The sequence below is a fragment of the Bombina bombina genome, chromosome 1 (assembly GCF_027579735.1).
Source record: "Bombina bombina isolate aBomBom1 chromosome 1, aBomBom1.pri, whole genome shotgun sequence".
In the NCBI taxonomy this organism is placed as follows: Eukaryota; Metazoa; Chordata; class Amphibia; order Anura; family Bombinatoridae; genus Bombina; species Bombina bombina.
This window is the reverse complement of record NC_069499.1, coordinates 1,253,005,770-1,253,029,917: the sequence shown is the minus strand read 5'-3', so window position 1 is coordinate 1,253,029,917 and position 24,148 is coordinate 1,253,005,770.

The following is a 24,148-nucleotide window of genomic DNA, read 5'->3' as shown; positions in this document are numbered from 1 at the left end:
TTAATAAGGGACGGTGGATGGTGGCTAGAAGCGAGTAGTAGTGTATTGGTAGCAGTATTTTTCTATAAATTTCAGTAGTAAGCTTAATACCTTCTTTTTTAATTTTTATGTCTAAGAAAGGCAACTCAGTAGTGATATATTCACATGTAAGAAAAATATTAAAATTATTTTTATTCAAATTAGAAACAAATTCTTTTAGGAGGTCCACGGACCCTCTCCAAAGTATAAATATGTCGTCCACATATCGACGCCACACTAGTACTGAAGAGGCTATCCATTCATTAAATTCTTCAAAAACAGTAAGGAGTTCCCATAGACCTAAATGCAGACAGGCGTATGAAGGGGCACAAGTCGCCCCCATTGCCGTACCCCTTATTTGTTTGTAAAATTTGTTATCAAATTTAAGCACATTATTTTCTAGGATGAACTTTAAAAGCTCCACTAGAAATTCAGTATGTTTCTCAAACTGACTGCCTCTAGATTCAAGGAAATGTTGTGCAGCTGCAATTCCTAAGGAGTGTGGAATAGAGGAATAAAGAGCCTCTACATCTAATGACACTAGTAGGGTTACTTCATCTACCTCTATACCATCTAGTCTCAATAGATCAGTAGTATCTTGGACAAATGTGGGCAGGGATGATACAAATGTTTTTAAATAGCTATCCACATAATTACCAATATGCTTGGTAATACTGCCAATCCCAGAAATTATGGGGCGTCCTGGGGGATCTTGCATATTTTTATTTTATTTTTTTTTTATATAATTTTTATTGGGTTTCCATACAAATATGACATGTTTAAGGTTGAACAGATAGTTTGACAAGAAACATGTGAGTACAATACATTTAACATCTCTATATAGAGCGGAAAGTAATCAACAAACGTTCCCATCCGGCATCCTCAATGCTTCCATTTGAAATTTGGAGTCCTACTCAAGTCTTATTGGGCCCTGGCTCCAAGGGTTTCAAAGTCTTAGTTGTTAATGAGGAGAACTTCTAGAGGAAGATGAATGTATTTGGGTAGTTACCCTTCACAGGGCCAGTATCTCAAAACTATCAAAAGATTATATAAAACCATATAAACCAATTTTAACAATTTAACAATAACTTAGGTAGCAAGAAAGACTAATAAATAAGTACACATGTAGATTCACCAAATCAATGCGTTTTAAGTATAAGCCAGTTAGTGACAGGATGGGTTTAAACGATATTGTGCAGATTGCCCCACGAGCGGTTGTGAGAATATTGGTTAATCTGGATGTTGAAACTTTTGTGACTACTCAGTGGCGACGTCTCCTTCCATTAAGTGTTTAGCATATCTGAGTCTAGTGTTTGTGTTATTGTTTCCTAGTAGAAGTTCATATCTAAAAACATATTTAATTGACCTCTCCTATAGTAACCATATTGTTCTAGTGGTAAAGTATCTTCTATTTTTGTTTTCCAGTGTTGGATGGATGGAATTTGTGTAGACTTCCAATTTAATGCTATTAGTGCCTTGGCGCTGTTCAGGCATATTTTTATTAAGTTTTGATGTATTTTACATCTACAGTTCGATGGGAGATTCATAAGGGCCACTAATGGTGTTAATGTGAATTCTGTGCCTCCTAGTGTTTGTAGTGCCTGTTCAACTGATTTCCAGAAGGGGGTAAGTTTGGGGCAGCGTCACCAAATGTGTGCCATTGTCCCAATATCTCCACAGCCTCTCCAACATAGTGCTGAGGAGGCCGGGTATATTCTGTGGAGTCTATGTGGGGTCAAATACCATTGCATCAAAATTTTAAAATTCATCTCGATTATTCTAGTGGAAGTTCAAGATTTATAGGTGTTAATAAAGATTCTCCTCCATTTCTCTTCGTCTATTTGGGTATTTAGGGTCTTGCTGCCAGTGTGTAGTGTAAGCTGGGAGTGTAGTTTGTGTAGCATGTTCCAATACCTTTTTCGCAATAGATAAGGTGCCTCTAACCGGAGTAGTTGCAGCGCATAGGTTTTCAAATGGAGTAGGGGACCTTGTTAGGTCTTTTTGGCATTGACTATTGTGCAAGTAATGGGAAAGCTGGGAGTATTTTAGCCACGATGCAAACGCACCATTCAATATGTTTGACATTTCTTGTCTTGGCTTGAGCCTATGGTTATCTAATAGGGTCATGAAAGGTATTGATTCTGGTAGTTGCCACGTGACTTTAGTGTTCTGTAGGGGTTCATATCGTCCTGTGAGTTCCATATTGGGTGAGATAGGGGTAAGTGGGGATTGGGGTGAGGAAATCTTAGGGTACTTCTGGATTAAACTATCCCAAGTCTCAAATATGTGTTTATAAAGAGGAGATGTATGACAGGTCATGGGTCTAAGACCCCCATCTATCCGACATATAGAGCCGGGCTTTGGGGCCCTAAGGATCTGTGAATCTAGGGATATCCAAGCCTTTGTTTCTGTTTTCTGGTGCCAATCAAGTACCTGTGTTGTAACGCTGTTGCATGGTAGTAAGACTCCACTTTCGGAACACCCAGGCCCCCCTCTCTAAGTGGTCTATATAAGGTAGATGTGTTTATGCGTGGTTTTATCCTACCCCAAATGAATGAGTTGATGCTAATCTGTAGTTGTGATATATATAGCTTGGGTAGTGTGATGGGTATCGTTTGGATGGTGTATAATATTTTTGGGAGGATAGTCATTTTTATTGCCTGGATTCTACCCCACCATGATAGCGGTTTATCTCTCCAATTTTGAAGTGTGTGTGATATTGCGATTTGCAATGACTTGTAGTTTGCTTCAAATAACTGTGACACCCTGGGTGTTAGATATACTCCGAGGTATTTCAGTTTTGAATGTTGCGTTTTATTTGGGCATATAGTTTTAAGATGCTGAGCATCAATCTGCGACATAGACACACACATAATCTCCGACTTTTGTTGGTTGATTAAAAAATTGGATAAGACCCCAAATTGTTTGAATTCTGTCATGAGGGCTGGGAGTGAGCTTTTAGGGGAGGTTAGGGTCAATAGGACATCGTCCGCGAATAGCGATAATTTGTACTGGTTTGGTCCCAGATGTACACCCATTATATCCAGGTTGGCGCGAATCTGGGAGGCTAAAACTTCCATTACTAATACAAATAAAATTGGCGAAAGTGGGCACCCTTGCCTAGTACCATTGTTGATCTGGAAACCCTTGAGAAAGGACTCCATTTACCCTAATTTTGGCTGACGGTGACGTGTACAGGTGAAATATTCTATTGATCATAGTGGTACCAAACCCAAACCCCTGCAATGTGTTCCTGAGAAAGGGCCATGCCACCCTATTGAATGCTTTTTCCGCATCAGTGGAGACCAGGGCCATTGGGACTTTGTGCGTTGTTGCATAGTCAATTAAGTGTGTTGTTCTAATTGTGTTGTCCCTGGCCTCCCTGTGCGGAACAAATCCTGCCTGATCTAAGTGTATTATTGATGGCAACACCGCGTTTATTCTTTTCGCTAATATCTTGGCATAGACCTTAATGTCGCTATTGATGCAATGAAATGGGTCTATAACTGCTGGGATTCGTCGCGGGTTTACCCTCTTTATGTAGGACCATTAAATGGGCCTCTAAAAGTAAAGGGGGCAAATGTTTCTCCTCGTCGAGATAGTTGAATACTTTTGTCAAATGGGGGATTAGAGATTGTTGAAATTTTTTATAATACAAGTTAGTTAGCCCATTTGGGCCTGGGCTTTTCCTAGTGGGAAGGCTTTTTATGGCTGCCGCTACTTCCTGTTCTAATATAGGCTCCTCCATATGTTTAGCTAATGTTTCTGGGATAGTGGGCAATTCCGCTTTTCCAAAATATTCCTCTATTTGGGTCTGCAAGTGCAAGTCCTTCGATGAAATATAGTTTTTTTAGATAGAATGCTTGTTTATGTGTTTCTCTGGTTAGTAGGTTATTCAGGTGTTGTCTTGCTATTTTGAGTTTGATTAAGCTCCCTGGAGAGTCGGGGTAATCCATATGAAATTTTTCTGCCTCATTGATTTGTTGAGTTAACTGTACACATTCCTGGTTATATGATTTATTGAGGATGGCTTTCTGCTTAATGAATTCCCCCTTTATGACTGCTTTGTGTGCTTCCCACACTATAGTGGGATTAGAGTGTGGGATTTGATTTTGTCTAAAATATTCAGTTAGAGTTTGTGATATTCTATTAGTAATATGTGTTTGCAGCAAAAGGGTGTCATCTAGTCTCCAACAGAAGTCTTTAATTGGTCTGTTTGGCCACTCTAATTTTAATGTAACTGCTGAATGGTCTGACCAAGGTTTTGGTACCATATCGGAGTCTTTTGACAGTGTGAGGCCTAATTGGTCTATACAAATATAATCTAATCTAGAGTGTGATTTAGTTGGGTTTGAGTAGAATGAATAGGCTTTTTGGGCTGGTTGTTGAATTCTCCAGACGTCTATAAGTGATGAGGATCGTAAACAGTGTGTTATTGTTTTGATGGTGTGGTCAGACAGGTGGCTTCTGGCTTGGGAGCTATCTAGTTTGGGGTTTAATGCCGCATTAAAGTCTCCTGCTAAAATTGTAGTTCCTTTGGACACCTCTAGGAGTTTCCCTACTAGTTTTTTGAAAAATTTAGCTTGGCCTCTATTTGGAGCATACACATTTACCAATGTTAGCGGTCTATTATATAGATCACCCACTAATATTATATATCTCCCCTCTGTATCAGTATGTGTGGTGATATTTTGCATTTGGATGGATTTGTGGAGAAGGATACCTACTCCGTTCTTTTTCTGGTCCGAGTGCGAGCTGAAATGCCCTACAGGTTAGTATTTGGACGAGAATTTGGGTTCTGATGCCCGTCTGAAGTGGGTCTCCTGGATAAATACTATTTCCCCCTTCTGTTTAGTAAATCAGTTAAGGGCTACTGATCTCTTGGTTGGTGAGTTCAGGCCTTTGGCGTTCTGAGTTATAATGTTGATATGTCTAGTGTCTAGCATTGGGTCTGTGTGGAGTAGTATTGTCGTCTGAATAGGTCATTAGTGTGGAATGGTATATGAGGGAACCCATCCTGTGTCTCCTGCACTGTTCTGTGTGAGCTTTGGCTCATTCTAGCGTACCTGGCAATATCATAGGCTACCATTTCTAATACTATAACTAAAACAACAATATAAAATTGAAAATAAAACATAAACTTAGTGATTGCATATAAACATATACAATATGGGTGACCATAGGGGATACTCTCCCGTCCACTCAAAACGGTGGGCATGAAAGTATCAGCAACTCTCTATGACAGTGCATTTATAGTGCATAGTATATTTTCTTTTTAACATTTATAAACATTTATAAACAATATGGGAGCAAACATATATGAATCTTGCATATTTTTATGTAGTTTTGGGATACAGTAAAAAACTGGTATTTTAGGAAATTTTATGTACAGATAGTTAAACTCTTTTTTACTTATAATATAATTTTTTCTGGCCTTATTAAGTATATGTAACAAATCACCTTGTATTTTTGCGATAGGATTTTCTTGGATAGGTTGATACTGTTCTCTATTATTAAGCTGTTTTTTCACTTCCAAGGCATAGTTCGATTCATTCATAATTACTAAATTTCCGCCTTTGTCAGCCTGCTTTATGATGATACCAGGAGTATTCATAAGCTCCTGTAGAGCTATTCTTTCTTGTCTAGATAAATTATCATCAATTATCTTATTGATTGGTAGTCTATCAATTTCTTTTTCGACTTCTTTCACAAAGAGATTAACGGCTGGTACTAATGACAAAGGTGGCATATAATTTGATTTAAGTCTAAAGTTTGAAGTTGGAAGAGAAGTATTTAGTGTGCTACTACTGATAGTTGCAGGTGCTATTGGGGTACTCATAGAAAAATCCTCAATTTCACCCTCACTAATAAGGTCTTCAAGGGTCATAAGTGTACCCATATCATCTTCAGTGATTTTAATCTGTTCTGACCTACCTAGATTTTTTCCTTTATTCTTTGCCATAACCTGGGAAAGAACTACTTTTCTAGCGAACAGATGTAAATCCTTCTCTACAGTGAACTTGTCTAAACTTCTTGCAGGACAAAATGAAAGGCCTTTTTTAAGCAAACTAAGGTGTGCTTGGTTTAACGGAAATTTTGACAAGTTCACTATTTGCAGTTCATTCTCAGTATGAGGGGTATCTAATATCCCCCTCGATAATCCCTTCTCGTTCTCATCCTGAGTTCTGATGGTCCTCGTCCCCCTCTGGCTCTCCCCATATACCTGTTCCTTGTAGGGCGTTGTATGCCCTTGTTCAAGCTCATAGCTTGATCTATTTGCGGATCTATTCCTTTTTCTCTTTCTGCCTCCCCTTCTCCTTGCTTTTTTACAGTACTCCTTACTCCATTTTTTGACTCGTTTTTTTGTATAGTCTGTCTCTATATCAGACCCATCAGTTCCGGAGTAATACGAACCCCGACTCATAAAATATGTATAGACTTGATTCTTTTTATAGTCTTCCTTGTCTCTAGCTAGCTTACGTCTTTTTCTTGCTTTTATCTCCTGCTGTAATTTTGAAATTGTGTCTTTTGTCTCATCATTTAGTTTACCAAACGTTTGATCTGTTTCAAATTCATTTAATATTTTTAGGGTTTCATCTAACTCAGTTTTAATTTTTTCAAGTTTGATTTTTTTTCTATTGACCATTTTTTGCAAAGTCCAAAGAGCAATCTGTTAAACTTTGGTGCCACTCCTCCATAAATTGATCTCCATCCTCATCATCCCTAAGATTTGACCCTGGATCTAGATGTAGGCAGAGCCCTCTTGGTATAATTTTTAGTTGAATATAGTTCTCAAGGCTATATTTCTCCGCACCTAATTTAACTTGTTTAGATAATAGGTTACAATATTTTTTTAAAACACCATATATATTAACATTTGCCTCTCCATCCATGTTTAAATTTTCATGCAAAGTCTCACCCAATTCTGCCTCCCACTGCTCATCAAGCACCACAAATGCCATAATGAAAAGATGCGTTTAACCAATACACTCTTTTGTTGCGTAGCCTCAACCGGGGACCCCTCCGTTGAACAAAAGCACACAAAAGCCAGGAGCACCAAACAAATTATTTAGTACAAGTATTAATATACTATTTTTTAGCCTTCTCAACCCAATCAGAACAAGATCTATGAGGCATCCACCAGATAAGATCTATACATAAAACACATACACTATTTTATTGGGGAGTGGATGCAGTGCTACTTATTACTTTTAATTTATTACTCGGGGGCAGACCCTGTTACACACTTAACTTTACTTCCAAAAAATAGAGAGAAACTAGAGAGGACACAATAGTGTCCCCTACAAAAGCCCCGGGCATTACAATTATATATATTTAATTTTAGTGGTATTGTATTCTCTAAGGCTGACACTTGTTGAGGCATCATAAAGGTTTTTCTTTTAATAAATTGTTTACTGGTTAGACATACCTTCTGAATCTGATTAATTGCTATAAACTGTTAAATATCCAGGTATAATTTTATGGTAATATTTGGCTAAAATTGTATTACATAACCATTGTTAGTAACATATATTGCATAGTTGGTTAATGCTGATTTACTTTATTTTGTTATAGATTCACTGTTAGATTTGTACCCATAGGATCAAAGCAAAGTGTTGTAGCATATTTTATTTCATATTGTATCAGAGAGTTTGTTTGGTGTATAATTAAGTTGTATATCGCTTGTTAGTAGCTTGTTTAATGTTTAATAAATCTGTAAATATTTTTCCAAACTGAATCCACTTTACTCCACAAATATAATTTGCCGTGTTTAAAAATATATCACATAATTAGAACTACAGAAAAATAATACAAATATATTGGAGGTTACCGCTAAGATAGTCTTAATTATATCTGTAACCTAATACATATATATAACACGTTGGAGGTTACTGCGGAGATAGTCATAATTAATATTGTAATCTAAAATATACAACAACTTCAAAGTTAAACTTGTTGATTAAGAGGGATTTGAATATTTACATCCAGAAGATCTTAAACACCCTTGTTTCTCTAATTGGAGACCCTCTAAGAGGGTAGCTAAGTTTCTAGATCATTACATGAGAAAATCTCTTTCTAATAAGGCGAGATCTAACCTTAAAACAGAGTGCCCACGACCAGATTTACCTCACAAAACATCTATTAATCCTGAAATTGATGCAAACATAATTAAATTTGTGATTAATAAGAGTTTTAATCTTCAGAAAGGCCCTGACAGGTTCTTCTTAAAGGCATGCCAAGACAGATATTTAGATACTTTGGGTCCAATTACATAGGTTTTTGAATTAACTGAAGAAGCAATTGTTAATAAAACCATGTTGGTGTTACGCCGCTCCCCGGGTTCATGGACACGGTGGTTGCTTCAGGCGCCGGTGATGATGTCATTGCCGCATGTCCAGATCTTCTTGTGCTCTCTTAGCACAAATCCTGCACTTCTGTAAGTACCTCAGTTGCCTCATCTATGCCCAAGTATAGGTGTTACTGTGTGTGCTCCTGGATGCTGTATTACTTTGTATTGCTGGTTATTATATCGTTATTGAACTCTGCCTCTCTGACCTCTCTGCCTGTTTAACCCTTGTATTGCTGGATTACCTTATCATTGTTGAACTCTGCCTGTTTAACCCTCTTTTTGCTGGATTGCCTTATCATTGCTGAACTCTGCCTGTCTGACCACTCTGCCTGTTTAACCCTTGTATTGCTGGATTGCCTTATCATTACTGAACTCTGCCTGTCTGACCATTCTACTGGTTTACCCCATAACTGCTAAACCTCTGGATTACCTTTTATTGCTGATCTCTGCCTGTTCCTGACTATTCTATTGGTTTACCCCATAACTGCTAAACTGCTGGATTACTTTTTGTTGCTAACCTCTGCCTGTTCCTGACCATCCTGAACTGTTATACTGCTGGATTGCCTTTCTGTTGCTGGACTCTGCCTATCTCTGACCACTCTCTGCCTTCATCTTATTACCGTGAAGAACTACCCTGTCTACCATGACTACTGCTTACCTCATTTCATAAACTCACTTTGTTTTGGGATATTTCCTTATCCTTTTGACGCCAGGATAAGAAGACTACTGGCCAAGCTTGGTCTGATAGGGAAATATCCCACGAGCATAACATTATACTTGGGCCTTCAGGGACAAATGCTGGGAACCTATGCCATACACTTGCAGAATATGGATTCTAAACTAGAGGCTATAAACGCTATGCTCTCCTCACTGGTTGCAGAGAAAAACGCTGCTCCTGTTGTTACACAGCTGGTCCCTGCTGTTAGTACTGCAACTTCCTCCCCTGCTTCTGGAAGTATACACCGGATACCACTGCCTGACAAGTATGATGGTACTACCAACTGTAGAGATTTTCTTAACCAGTGCAAGCTGAACTTCTACAATAATCCTCACACCTTCCAGTCTCATCAGTCAAAGGTCACGTTTATCATTTCTTTATTGAAAGACAAGGGCCTAGCCTGGGTTTTTCCACTTTTGTAACAGAGAGTTCAGCTCCTGAACAACGCAAATGCCTTCATTTCTGCATTATCTTCCATATTTGGAACCTCCAGCCGTGCTTCAGCTGCAGAGTACTCTCTTTTGGATCTCTGCCAGAGCAATAGATCTGTGGCACAATACGCCATCTAGGTTTTTTTTTCTAGATCACTGTTTCATGATAAAGCCAGGATTGCCTCTTATTCAGAAAAAAAAATGTCTTAAAATAACCACTCTGGATGGCACTCCCCTTGGATCAGGTTTAATCCATTTTGAATCAGCACCCCTAACCATGACTGTGGGAGTCCTACATACTGAAAAATTGCAGTTCAATGTTATTCATTCTCCTGCACAACCAGGTATCCTTGGTCTTCCTTGGCTTCATATACACAATCCTAAGTTCGACTGGACAGTTGGCCTCCTGGGGTAAATCCTGTTTTCACTCCTGCCTGGCTAAGGTTACAGCCTTCAGACCCCTTCAAGCCCTCCCTCAGTTTATGCAGACTTTACATATGTTTTTGAAAAAAAAGCAGCTGACGTGCTGCCACCTCACCGTCCTTTTGACTGTAAAATTGACCTTTTTCCTGGAGCCCCACTTCCTAAAGGGAGGACTTATCCACTCTTCAAAGATGAAACCAAGGCCATGGAGAAATATATCCAATAGAAACTAGATAAAGGTTTTATTTGCCCTTCTACTCTTCCTGCCGGGGCTGGCTTCTTTTTTGTCAGTAGAAAGGATGGTGGTCTCAGACCTTGTATCAACTACAGAGCCCTAAACAACATCCCTATCAAGAATCATTATCCTATTCCTTTGATCACTGAACTATATGATTCGCTCCAAGATGCTCGCTACTTTAAAAAACTGGACCTACGTGGGGCATACAATCTCATTCGTATGTTCCCGGGATATGAATGGAAGACTGCCTTCAACACAAGATCAGGGCATTACAAATACCTCGTAATGCCTTTTGGGCTGTGTAATGCCCCTGCTATCTTCCAAGCATTTGTCAATGATGTCTTCCGTGACCTCCTTAATCGCACTGTCATAGTCTATATGGATGACATCCTTATATTCTCCTCCACCCTTGAGGAGCATCATGAGCATGTAAAACAGGTACTTCTTCGCCTCAGAAACAATTCTCTGGTAGCCAAACTGGAGAAATGTTCCTTGGCTATGTCATCTCGAAGGAAGGTTTTGCCATGAATCCTACAAAGCTAACCGCAGTTCTGGAATGGCCTCAACCCACTTCATTAAAAGAACTACAGATATTCTTGGGGTTCTACAACTATTATCATAATTTTATAAAGAACTTCTCCCAAATAGTTGCTCCACTCACTGAGCTGACTGAACAAAACAGAGACTGCAAGAATTGGCCTCCTGTAGCTGTGGATGCTTTTTCTCATCTAAAAAAAGGTCTTTTCTTCTGCTCCTGTGCTCCACCATCCTGATCCTGACCTGCAGTTCACTTTAGAGGTTGATGCCTCCGAGATAGGAGCTGGTGCAGTCTTAACCCAAAGGGATCCTTTAACTTCCAAGTTGCACCCTGTAGCCTTTTTCTCCAAACAGTTCACTCCTGCAGAAAGGAATTATGGTGTGGGTGATCATGAACTCCTAGCCATTAAGATGGCCCTGACTGAATGGCATCTTTGGCTAGAGGGTACCGCCAACCCCATTCAGATTCTCACTGACCACAAGAATCGGATGTACCTAGAGACTGCTCATTGACTCAATCCTCGACAGGCCAGGTGGGCCCTATTCTTTTCCCGTTTTAACTTTGTAGTCTCTTACCTTCCTGGGACCAAAAATATAAAGGCTGATGCCCTTTCCCATCAGTTTCCTCAGTCTAGTGACTCTTCTGAAGCTCCTATCGAACACATTATACCCCCTTCTGTGTGGTTGCTCAGCTTAACACCTCTCTTCTTCAAAGGCTGCAACGTGCCCAATCAAGAAAACCTGCTGAAGCCCCTGCAGCTCCTCCTTTATGTTCTTACAAACCTTCACTCTCCTGTGCTATCCTGGGTTCATGATAGCAAGCTGTCAGGTCATCCATGTTTTACTAGAACCTTTAAACTCCTTTCTCAACACATATGGTGGCCTACCATGAAGTCGAACTCTCAGGATTATGTCAAGGCTTGTCAGACTTGTGCTGTTAACAAGAACCCCCCCCCCCCGTTCCTTATCTCATGGCCTAGTTCAACTGTTGTCCATACCTAACCACCATGGACACACATAGCCATGGATTTTGTTGTAGATCTCCCTCCTTCTGACCATCATACAGTCATCTGGGTTGTGGTGGATCAATTCTCCAAACTTGCTCATTTTGTACCTTTATCTAAGTTACCTACAGCCCAAGAATTGTCCACTTTTTTCTGTTACACATGGTATGGCTCCATGGTATACCTGTGAATATTGTCTCTAACAGAGGCCCTCAATTTATTTCTACCTTTTGGAGAAGCTTTTGCAAATTGCTTGGAACCACTGTTTCCTTGTCCTTTAGTTATCACCCCCAGACTAACGGGCAGACGGAAAGGACCAATCAGGATCTTGAAGCTTATCTCAGAGCATATGTCAATTCACAGCATACCAATTGGTCAGGCTTGTTACCCTTTGCTGAACTGGCAAAGAACATTGGCATTCTTCTCTACAATGCTCTCCTTTCCAGGCCGCAGCTGGTTATCAAACTCGTGTTTTTCCTCTTTCTAATCCACAGGAGTTCCTGCTGCAGAGCGTCGCTTAACTGACCTCACCACCCATTGGCAACGAATATGCTCTCAGTTACGTTCTACCATCTCCAGGTACAAGAGGTTTGCCGATAATCATCAAGCTCATATTCGTGCCTTTTTCTGCAGGTGATCATGTCTGGGTCTCTACCCGACATATCCGCTTACGTCAACCTTATCACAAATTAGGACCTCAGTACATTGGTTCATATAAAGTCCATAATAGACTTACTCCTGTTGCCTACAGAGTGGATTTGCCTAAGACCTTGCACATTCACCCGGTTTTTCACATCTCCCTGCCTAAACCCTACATCATGAGTAAATATACTCGTGTCAGACGTCTTCCTTTTCCACTCATGATTCAAGGGAAACCGGAGTATGAGGTTGCTAGGATCCTGGACTCCAGAATTAAACGCAGGCAGCTCCAATACATCATTCACTGGAAAGGTTACTCTATAGCGGATCATTCCTGTGGTTCCTGCCCGTGACGTGCATGCTCCATCTTTGGTCTCCAAATTCCATTCTGCTCATCCTTTGAAACTGACTCTGGTTCCCGGAGGGAACCCTTGAGTGGGGGGCTATGTCACGCCGCTCCTCGGGTTCTGGCTGCCGCTCTGATCCATTGCCATGGCCATTGCCATGGACTTGACTGTTAATTCAGGCGCCAGGGTTAACGTCATCGCTGCACACCCTGTCATCCTGATACTGATCCGGATCTTCCTGTGCTCTCTTGGTGCGAATCCTGCACCTATGTAAGTACCTCAGTTGCTCTCATCTATGCCCAAGTATATGTGTTACTCTGTGTGCTCCTGGGTGCTGAATTACTTTGTATTGCTGGTTGCCACATCGTTATTGAACTCTGCCTGTCTGACCACTCTGCCTGTTTAACCCTTGTATTGCTGGATTGCCTTATAATTGCTGAACTCTGCCTGTCTGACCACTCTGCCTGTTTAACCCTTGTATTGCTGGATTGCCTTATCATTGCTGAACTCTGGTTGTCTGACCACTATGCCTGTTTAACCCTTGTATTGCTGGATTGCCTTATCATTGCTGAACTCTGCCTGTCTGACCACTGCCTGTTTAACCCTAGTATTGCTGGATTGCCTTATCATTACCGAACTCTGCCTGTCTGACCATTTTACTGGTTTACCCCTGAATTGCTAAACTGCTGGATTACCTTTTTGTTGCTGATCTCTGCCTGTTCCTAACCATTCTACTGGTTTACCTCTGAACTTCTAAACTGCTGGATTACCTTTTGCTGCTGACCTCTGCCTGTTGCTGACCATTCTATTGGTTTACCCCTGAACTGTTATACTGCTGGATTACCTTTCTGTTGCCGGACTCTGCCTGTCTCTGACCACTCTCTGCCTTCATCTTATTACCGTGAAGAACTACCCTGCCTACCGTGAGTACTGCTTACCTCATTACATAAACTCACTTTGTTATCCTTCTTCTTGATGCCGGGATAAGAAGACTACTGGCCAAGCTTGGTCTGATAGGGAAATATCCCACAAGCATAACAGTTGGATCCTTATATTGTAAGAAAATGGATTCAAAGGTCTGTTTATGTATTGGGAGATGTAAACACTGCACTCTCCACTCAACATAGGAGAATAGTTTTGAGAAAAATAGACCCCAAAATATCTGATTTTGCTCCTACGGAAATGGGACCACAGGCTGAGGGTTTATTTTTTGGAGATTTGGGTTTAAAAGAACTTAACTTATATGTTAACACTTTTAATTCCTTAAATAAAGTTAAAACTTCTACAAAGAAAATATTTTATAACCAATCTAATCATGTTTTTGACTGGGCCGGGAAAGGAAGAGGTCGCTTTCCTGGCCACCCCTATTTCAGGAATAGACCTCAAGTTCAACAATTTCAACAATTCCCACCTCCAACCCGTTCCTCACCAATTTCTTTCCCTCAAGACAACATTTGTGGACTCCTTGATTTTCAAGATCAAGGTCCCGTCCAAGACCATTCACAGGTAAGAACACACCTTTCACTCAACATAATTTTTTTCCCACACAAAGTTGGGGGAAGATTGTCACTTTTTATAAAGAATTGAACTTTAATTACATCAGATGCTTGGGTTATTCAGACTGTTTCAAGTCTTCTTCTAGATTTTGTTTCCCCTCCTTATCAAAATGATCCTCCAAATCCGATTGTTTTCGCAAAAACAGACATAAAATTTTTAGATCAGAAAATTTTAAACCTTCATCAAAAACAGGCTATAGAACCAAAACCAGACATAATAGATTATTTTCTCAGCATCATGGTCTTCGTAAAAAAGAAGGAAGGATCTCTCCGTCCTGTAATAAATCTGAGGAATCTGAATGCCTTCCTTTCTTACAATCATTTTAAGATAGAAGGAAGTAATCTTCTGAGAGATTTTATTATGGACAAAGACTGGTTAGTAAGACTAGACTTAGCAGATGCTTATGTAACAGTCCCTATTCATCCTTCTCATTGCAAATTTCTTCTATTTGTTTGGAAAAATTCTATTTGGCAGTTTACTTGTCTCCCTTTTGGCCTGTCCTCAGCCCCTTGGGCTTTTACAAAAATGTTGAAACCAGTCGTAGCTTGGTTGAGATTAAGAGGTATTTGTTTGATGATTTACTTGGACGATATACTTCTTATGAACCAGGATCCTTCTCTTCTTTAAATACACTTAAAAATTACCATAATCTAGGTTTTCTTATTAATTACAAGAAATCGATTATTTTACCTTCTCAGAAACTGATATTTCTAGGTTTTATTATAGACAATTCCTTTATCTACCCTGAGTTTACCTTTAGAGAAAATAAAAAAGGTAAGTTAGAAATCTTATCTTTTAAAGAATTTTTTTTTCAGGACACTTGAGAGAATTGTGGGACTTCCCTCTTCCTTAATTCAAGCAATTTTTCCAGCCCCATTACATTAGAGGTTTACAAAGATTATTATTTTTTTATTTAAGGAAGGGTTTTTCTTATTCTCACATAATTTCTTTATTAGAAGAAGCCAGGCTAGAATTGATCTGGTGGCTTTCCAATATAGAAGCCTGGAATGGCAAAGTTATATTTGGAAAGGCACCAGATTTCATAATAGAATCAGATGCAAGCAATTCAGGATGGGGGGGGGGGGCAGATGTGGTTCTCAAATAATTGGGGGCAATGGTCAATTACGGGAACGGAATTTGCACATAAATTGCCTGGAATTGATGGCAGGTTCTTTTGCAATAAAGAGCTTTATCAAACAGAATTCTCCTATTTCTATTCTTTTAAAGATGGACAATATTTTGGCAGTACGATATCTGAATCATCTGGGTGGAACTCATTCCAAACAACTATCAGATATCACAAAGGATTTTATCCATCAATGTCTTCAGAACAACATCTCTATTTGAGCAGACTATATTCCGGGTCTCTCCAACACTGCAGAAGATTGGGGTTCCCATTATATATCAGACTCAAGCAATTGGAGATTAAATACAGGTCTTTTTCAAAACTTACAATTTATCAGAGGTCCTTTCTCGATAAATTTATTTGTGTCTCGTCTGAATTATCAGATTCTTCCCTTTTACAGCTGGGGTCCAGATCCAGAGGCTCTAGCAGTAGATGCTTTTCTCCAGATTTGGCCACTTCAGGGAGCTTATTTCTTTCCACCTTTTTCGATGATTCCTTGAGTACTGAATGTCGTCAGGAGGAGCAAGATTTCCCTTCTTCTGATATCACCCTTTTGGCCGACCCAGTCATGGTATCCATCCCTGTTGGAAATGTCAATTCAATTGCCAGTTCTTTTACCTCTTGTTCCTTACCTACTATCAGATCCAAACAGAGATTTTTACGATCTAGTACTTATTGCATGGACAACTTCATGGGATCCTAGGCTTCTGAAGGTCTTTCTTTATCAGCTAAATCATTATTACAAGACTCCTGGGCTCCAGGTACTAAGAAATGTTACATATCCTCCTGGTCTAAATGGTCTAGCTGGTGCCATCAAAGACATTTGGATCCCTTTTCAGCTCCTTTAAATTAAATTTTTATTTTTTTAACTTCTTTATTTGAAGCAGGTTTGGCTTATAGATCTATTAATGTTTATAGATCGGCTGTATCTGCCGGACATGAATTGATCAATAATTCTCCAATATATCAGTATATTTCAATTTCGAGACTTTTAAAATCCATTAAGCTTAAGAGACCTCCTTCTGCTAAATATTCTTCTTTCTGGGACGTCAATTTAATATTTTCTCTTTTTCAATCCTGGCCTTCTAACAAATCCCTTTCCCTTAAACAACTTGCTTGCAAGCTTGCTACTCTCCTTTGCCTGTTATCTTGTAGAAGGGTTTCTTATTAAGGGCTATCGATTTTTCTGCTAAAATGTTTTCACCTCAAGGTGTTATTTTTAATATTTCCAGAAGAACTAAATCTATGTCTTCTATCTTTTATCCTTACTTTTCTGATCGTCCCTTTTTGTGTGTTGTACTTTGTCTCAAAGAATACGAAAAACTTACTATTTCTTTTAGAAATTCTATTTCTTCTAATCAACTTTTAATTTCTTTTTCTCCTCATCTTCCTGTTTCTTCTACTTCCATAAGTAGATGGATTAAATGGGTTATGAATGAAGCAGGTATTTGTCAATCATTTTTTTCTCATTCTATTAGAGGAGCTTCTACTTCTAAGGCTTTTTGTAAATCAGCCTCTCTTCGAAAAATTTCAAACGCTGCCGACTGTCTAAATACTGAATCCGAGGACCAATTTTATTTTAAACCTATTATTTCTATACCTCAATGTTTATTAGATTGATTTTTATATATGTTTTAGCTTTAAACTTGCAAAATATGTGGCTATGTCCTTGTAATAAAATTCTGATTATCCTAACTTTGTGAAGGAATAATCTAGATTTTATTAAAGAGACAAAGACAATGATTTTCCCTCCCTTTACCATTACCATGTTTTGTATGTTAAAATTTTGATTATTAATTTACTAGTCGATAAGCCTGCCCAGAAGGCAGTCTAAATATTTTTTAAACTACAGATGTAGAAACAACACGTGCAGTGTTTGATTGACACTGACGTATATATATTTTTTTTTTTATAATAATATTTATTTTATTTTCATATTAAAGTAAGCTTGACAATGACAAATATAGAGTAATCAACTCACTTTGTACATACAGATGTAACAGAAGTCATAATAAAAGTATCTCCATGAACAGTTGTAAGTAATATCAGGTATATAGCATATTTCTCCAGAATATGAAAGAAAACAGAATGAACAAGCAGTTTTAGCAACACCTGACTGTTTTGATTGGTGCAACACCATATTGCAAATGTGAACACGGTAGCATAGTAACGTCGACCAATCAACTGAATGAGATCCTTCACCATATTAGTCTAAACAACCTAAAAGGCCATTCGCGACACATGTCTCCGAGTGAGGTAAAGAACCTCTAAGAAAGAGAAAGCAAAAAATGGAGGGGGGTATTAAAGGTAGAAAGGGGAGAAAGGGAGAGAGGGAGGGGGGGGGGAAGTGAGTGCAGAAGGATAGGGAAAGCATAGAGAAGGGGGAGAGACCTCAAGCCATCAAACACAGACCAAGGAGAGCAGATATGAACCACTGATCAAGGGTCACAGTAGATATATATAAGCTGGGCCTAGTTGTCATATTTGAAGTATTATGATGATTTTAGATATGGACTCAACCGCAGAGGAGTTTCAATCCTCAACTGTTGGAAAAAATTATTACCATGTTCGACTCCACATCTCAGCTGGCCTTTTGTGGCGTGCATCTCCAGGTGGGGCAGACAATCACAAGGAAAAAGGGCTGAAAAAAAAAAAAAAAAAAAGGGGGGGGAGGAGAGGGGGGGGGAATGGGGAGGACAGAGGGACTCATGTTATAGGGGAGGGGGGAGGGGGAGTGGGAGAGGGGCATAAGAGGTAAGATAGGGGGAGAAAGAATGGTGGTCAGCAGACAGAGACCATTGGGGGCAGAGGAAGAGCCCTACTCCAAGGGCAGGATTCTATCATGATTGGTGGTCCTATCTCTTAAAGCCGTCTGTCTACAATCTTCCTGGTAGTGGAACCAGGGTTCCCATATTTGCCAGTAAAGTTCCTCTCTATCAGCATTTGAGTAATAACCCTGTTCCATCTTGGCATAGACCTGTATTATAGATGTGATAGCTACCATGTCTGGGGGCTGGGTCTGTTTCCAAGCTCTAGCTATTGCCAATTTAGTGGCCGCGAGTATGAAAACTATTAGCTTAGTTAAGGGTGTAGGGATACCACTCGGGAATATGTGCAGTAGGGCCATGTCAGAGGTTAGTGGCATTTTCATTCCGAGATTGAGGCAAAGGGTAGATATTTGGAGCCATAAGGGTTTCAGGTTAGGGCACTCCCACCATATGTGTAAGTCTGAACCTCTCAGCTCGCATCCTCTCCGGCATAAAGAGGAAGCTGTAGGGAACATCTGCGATAATCTGGAGGGGGTGTAGTACCATCTCAAAAATAGTTTCATATATGACTCAAGAGTGTTCGCACAGTGCAGGGTCTTTTTGGTTAGTGTCATAGCAAGATGAAGGTGTTTGTCAGAGATTGGTCTGGAGAGGTCTCCTTCCCAAGCTCTAAGTTGCCAGGGTCTTTCTTTGTTTGTAGATGATTGCAGTAGGTTGTAGTGGAATGATATAATTCTAGGGGTTTTAACCTGCAGTTGCCACAGTTTCTCCCAGTTGGTCAGTGGTCTAAGGCAAGCCTTAGAAAACCCCCAAGACATCAGGAAGGCATATAGCCTGGAGTATTCAAATATGGCCCATACGGGAGGGTCCTGTACAACTGATTTGATATTGTCTGGAGTGACCAAAGTACCCGAGGGGTATAGCTGAGAGACCAGATTCAGATCCCAATGTCTCCATTGCTGAACATGTGTATCTGGTAAGGCTGCAAGCAAAGCGGGTAGGGAGTGTATAGGGGATGGATGGGGAGCAACCTCAGGCAGGTTTCTAAGAGTACGCCACATTTTAAGGTTATCCCTGACAATAACATTGTTAATTCTCAGCATGTCTAGTTGATATTCAGGGATCCAGGGCAAATCTGCCAAGTTCAGCCCTCTGGGCAGCTCAGAATTTTCTATACTCTTCCATCCCTGAGGTTCCCCTTTGTCTGCCCACGCTGTAATATGTGATAGTCTGGCTGCCTCATAATATCCACGTATGCTAGGCATCGCTACTCCTCCCTGTTCGTATTTTTTCTGGAGTATTTTCGCAGCAATTCGAGGCCTAGACTTCCCCCATATGTATTTTTGGCCAATAGATTGGAGTGTATCTATCAGAGCACTGGGTACATTGAGGGGGATACATCTGAAATAATAAAGAATTTTAGGTAGAATTGTCATTTTAAAAGAGGCGATGCGACCCAGCCATGACAGTTCTTTGAGGCTCCAGGAAGTGGTGAGCTCAGTGACCTCCTGAATTATATCCGAATAGTTAATGGCAAGTACAGATTTCGGGTCAGGGCCCAGTTGTACCCCAAGATGCCGAATGGTAGTGCGTGACCACTGAAAAGAGTATGATGTTCGTAGAACATCTAATTCAAATGCAGGGATGCCAAGCGGCAAGGCCTCTGTCTTAGAGACGTTAACTTTGTAATAGCTATATGTCCCGATTTTGGAAAGAAGATCTAGCAGTATCGGCAAGGAGCCCAGTGGGTTTGTGAGGAATAGAGTAACGTCATCCGCAAATAACGCTATCTTTGCAGTGACTCTCCCAAATTTTACCCCATGTATTGGACTTGAGTTCCTAATGGCTTGGGCCAAAGGTTCAATGGCCAATGTAAAGATTAGGGGTGACAGGGGACAATCCTGCCTGGTGCCATTGGTAATATGTATTTCCGGGGAAGCAAATCCCATGCCCTTAACCACCGCAGTTGGGCAGGAGTATAGGGCTTGTATCGCTGTTATAACTTCATCTGGTATACCAAATTGGGCCAGCGTACACCATAAGTAGTCCCATCTGACCCTGTCGAACGCTTTTTCTGCGTCTAAAGACAGGGCCAGCATGGGTAGCTTTAGTCTGGATGCCTCCATGAGGATATCCAGTGTTCTTCTGGTATTGTCGGGTCCTTCTCTGCCAAAGGTGAACCCGACTTGATCATTATGTATCACCCCTGGAAGTAGGGTGTTTAGACGATTAGCCCAGAGTTTAGCATAGAGCTTTACATCTCCGTTAATCAGTGATATTGGTCTATAACTGCTACACTGTGAGGGATCTTTATTAGGTTTGGGAATCGGTAGTATCGTTGCTTGTAAGTATTCCTTAGCGAACGACCCCGACTCTTGAGCTTCCGAGAAGACACCAAGGAGGATCTTACTTAATTCCGCCTTAAAGAGTTTATAGAAAGATGCCGGGTATCCGTCTGGGCCCGGGGCTTTATTATTTTGAGTATGTTTAATGGCAAGGTTAATTTCCGATATGGAGAATGGGGCCTTGAGTGTTTCTTTATCTTCTTCTGATAGACGGGGTAGGTTGAGGCTTTGCAAAAAGTCAACCACCTCCTGAACAGAGGACTCCTTCCCAGCCATTGAGGGTTGGAGGTTGTATAAATCCGAGTAATAGGCCGCGAAAGTTTCTCCAATTTCCTTAGGGGATGTGACCAATATGGTCCCCCGTTGGAGTGCCAAGATTCTGGCTGCAGCGGTCCTACCTCTCAGTTTGTGAGCTAGTAACGTTGAGGCTTTATTGCCCTGACAGTATAGTAACTTCTTAAATCGAATGTAGGACTCTTTCACCCTCTCCAGCTCTCTGTCTGCCAATTGCGCCCTGAGCTGCTTAATCCTATCAGATAGAGAGGTTGACGGGGAATTTTTATTGTCTTGCTCCGCCTGTCTTAGTTCAGACATAAGAAGGCCCAAGGGTGCACCTGACTGCCGCCTCAGTGTCGCCTGTCTCCTAATACAAATCCCTCTCACGTATGCTTTCAAGGCAGCCCATATTGTTTGAGATGGCATACCTGGGGTCTCATTAAGTCTCAAGAACTCAGCAATGGAGTTCTTGAGGGATGTCTTGAAGATTTTATCATGAAGTGCTTGTTTCGGGAATTTCCAACTAGGCCTAGTTGTGTTGGTTAGATCAGTGGTTAGGGTAAAAGTGAGGATGTCATGGTCGGACCATGAACAAACCCTGATATGCGACTCTAGCACTCTATTCAGAGTCCAGGAGTCAGAGAAAAAGTGATCTAGCCTTGAGTAGGAGTGATGAGGTCTAGAAAAGTAGGTATAATCTCTATCACTGTGGTGTTGTGCCCTCCAGATATCATATAGGTTATGTTGGACTATGTATTGGCGGAATTTGTTGGCCGTATTTATAGTGTACGCATCAATGCTTTTCCCCTTCTGAAGCTTTTTGTCTATTTGGGGATCCCATACCATGTTGAAATCTCCTCCCAGGACTAGGGTTCCAACTTTATATTTCTCAATTTTGGACAAAATCCCTTTCAGAAATTTGGGTTGCGCTTGATTGGGAGCATATATGTTTACCAAGGTGAACAGAATACCATTAAGTTTACAGGTAAGTAGTAAATATCTCCCTTGGGTATCCGCCTCTACAGAAATAGTCTCAAAATGTATAGTTCTATGTATAGCAATCGCTACACCTCTAGATTTTTCAGTATAAGAGGCCAGAATCACTGTGGGATAGTCTGGGGTTCTGTATGGGGCTTGTGAGGATGCTAGCCAATGGGTTTCTTGTAAAAAAATGACTTGTATTTTAAGATTTTTCATGGTGTTTGTAAGCATACTTCTTTTGTCTTGGGAATTAAGCCCCTTAACATTTAGTGTTGCAAAAGAGATGTTACTGGAAATTGTCGACATGGCGGATATAATGGCCAGGGAGGGTGGGAGGGGGAAACAGAACTGAGGGAGAAGTGATGGTTAGGTAGAAGACTCACCCCACCTGGATCTGCACACCAAGATACGACCACCGAATTTTCAAGTCAGTATGAGCAGGCCAATGTCCAAGGAAAGCACAAGAAGTCTGTCTCCAAAGGATCTGTACCTATCACTTAGAGTAGAAATAAGGTTAGGTGAAGATATACGTACTCAGAAACAGGTGTCAAATTAGGAAACAAGAAGGAGAAAGAAGGGAGAACATAGCCTGTGGAAACAAGTTTGTATCAAAAATATTCAATTTTTATCTGTGTACAACTGAAAATGTCTAAGCAAATCTGGTGACCCAACGGATCACCAAAAGGAGAAGTATAGCCGAAGAGATAGATTGACTTCTCCAGTCCCCTTAGAAGGGGATGTCACTAATATACTTAGCGTATATGGGGGGGGGGATGTTAACATAGCTTAACATTGAGTGCGATTGAACTGACCTATACCCGTCTATAGATTCAAGTATAGGTATGTCTAAATTCAACTACTTGGAACAGATTTTACCAATTGTTAATTAGGCCACCTGTCACCTGTACCACACAGGGGAGGGGAGATGCCCACAGCCCCCAGTTTTTGGGTTAAAGCCGGGGTGTTTAAAGCATGGAGGTAAGATGGCTAGGAACAAGGTTGCTGTCTCTCAAAAGAGTTCCCAAGCTTCCTCATCCCCTGCGCGGAACAGGCACCCAGGCAGGGTAAAAGTAGACAAAATTGAGAACAAATATGGTTAATAAAACAGGTGTTATCTTAGCAGTTACAGTAATATAAACAAACATTATTCAAAGAGAACAACAGTCAAATAGTAGGTCTTTGTGGCCTAGGAGTGAAATCCGGGGCTCCAGCTCGGATTTTAGGCTGTGAGGTCAGGGTAGGCGGGTCAGACCCATTTTTTGAAGTTGTTGGGACATTTCTGGAACGAGGATCTGGTGCCACCAGCCCCCACTCTTTTAGTAGGTCGAAGCCTTCCTGAAGGGTAATAATGGTGTGTGTTTCCCCATTTTTGGCAACAATCAGTTTTGTCGGGTAGCCCCATCTATATCTTATATTCTCTGTTCTCAGAATTTGAGTTATATTTCTAAAAGTTCTTCTCCTTTGCAGAGTGTAGCTTGAAATATCCGGGAAAACCGAAATGTGTTGAAATTTGTCTGGTAGCTGTGGTTTGTTGGCCAATGCCCTCATTATCTTTTCTTTATGGGTGAAAAAATGCACCCTAGCAAGAACATCTCTCGGCTTATCTTGTGATACTGATCGTGGTCTTGCCACTCTGTGAACTCTGTCCAGGATGAAGTCCGTCGGGTCCGAAGAGGGTAGTATGATTTTACAGAATTCCAGAATATGAGACTCCAAGTCTTGTGATTCAATTTCTTCAGATAATCCCCCTTAGATTATTCCGTCTGGATCTGTCCTCCATATCGGCCAATTTTATCTCCAGGTCAGATATCTGTGTCGCTAGACTCTGAGAGTAAGCTAGTAGGTGAGCATGATCCACTGTTAGATCTTCTTGTTTATGTTCCAGGGTATCCGTCCGTTCCCCCAATGATGCGATCTCTCTGCGGAGTTCGGCTGTGGACCCTTTGATCTCTTTGGTCAACGTGTCTTGTAGGAGGTTCATCCTCTTAGTAAGTACATCAACAATAGAAGCTGACACCGCATCTGATGTGGGGGATTGGGAATCCATGCTGTTGTCAGATTCACTTTCATCTAACATAGGGGTGGAGTCTCGGTATACCTGGGTTTTATCAGTTACATGTCCTTTAAAGTGGTCCACCACTGTTTTCCTGGGTGGCTGCGACGGTTTCGGCTTCCGTTTAGTGTTTTGAGACATATTCTGTGTCTATCTTCAAGTTGTTGAGTATGGTCTCAGAGAAGTTAGGAGAAAGTTGCACTCAGATATAGTATAACCGTTAAAGAGAGTAATTTGGAAATAGTTGTAACATAGTCCCCCTGATGTCAATCTTGAGTTAGGTAGCCATGGTTAACATCTGGCCTGCTGATGGGAAAAGGTGCATCAACTGAGAAAA